Source organism: Magnolia sinica, chromosome 8 (genome assembly GCF_029962835.1).
Source record: "Magnolia sinica isolate HGM2019 chromosome 8, MsV1, whole genome shotgun sequence".
NCBI lineage: Eukaryota > Viridiplantae > Streptophyta > Magnoliopsida > Magnoliales > Magnoliaceae > Magnolia > Magnolia sinica.
Window position 1 is genome coordinate 73,604,741 of NC_080580.1, and position 1,042 is coordinate 73,605,782.

The following is a 1,042-nucleotide window of genomic DNA, read 5'->3' on the forward strand; positions in this document are numbered from 1 at the left end:
ATTTTTTCCAAAGCATAACCATGAGGTCATTACACCATCAAAAGTACACATGTTAATATTACAACGAGGTTTAGCTGATGCTCAATCCGCTGTAGCAGATATGGCAAATAATTCAGGCATAACACCATCAACAACTATGGCATTTATGAGCAAGCAAGTTGAAGGTCAAGAGAATTTGGGATACCAACCTGTTGATTACAAAAATTACTTGCGAAAACAACTAATGAAAGCAATGGAAAGAGGAGATCCAGGAGCTGTCATAGAATATTTTACAAAAATGCAACTAGAGAGTCTATCTTTTTTTATGCAATACAGGTATATGAAGATGATCAAATCACCAACATTTTTTGGGAAAATGCAAAGCCGATAATGGATTATAGCTATTTTGGGGATGTGATTTGTTTTGATACTACATACAAAATAAATAGTTATGGTCATCCATTTGCCCCATTTATTGGAGTAAATCATCATAAACAAACAGTCATATTTGGAGCAGCCTTGTTATATGATGAAACAACTGAATATTTTAAGTGGTTATTTGACACTTTTTTAAATGCAATGTCTGAAAAGCAACCATGGACAATCTTAATAGATCAATGTGCTACAATACGCAATGTAATAGCTGATGTGATGCCAGAAACATACCATCGTCTATGTATCTGGCATATACACCAAAATGCTGCAAAACACCTTAGTAATGTATTTTATGGTTCAAAAAGTTTTGAATATGATTTTAGTAGGTGTGTGTATGATTATGAAAAAGAGGAAGAGTTTCTAATTGCATGGAATAATATGCTTGAGAAATATGATTTGATGCAAAATAAATGGTTATAAGCGTTGTTTAAAGAAAAAACAAATGGGCTTTAGTGTATGACAAAAATACATTATGTGCTGATATGAAGAGCACACAACAGAGGGAAAGCATGAATAATGTTTTGAAGAAATACTTAAGTTCCAAACACTATCTTTTATGTTTCTTCACACATTATGAACGATTAGTGGCTGATCAACGATATCAAGAATTGGAAGCTGATTTCAAAAT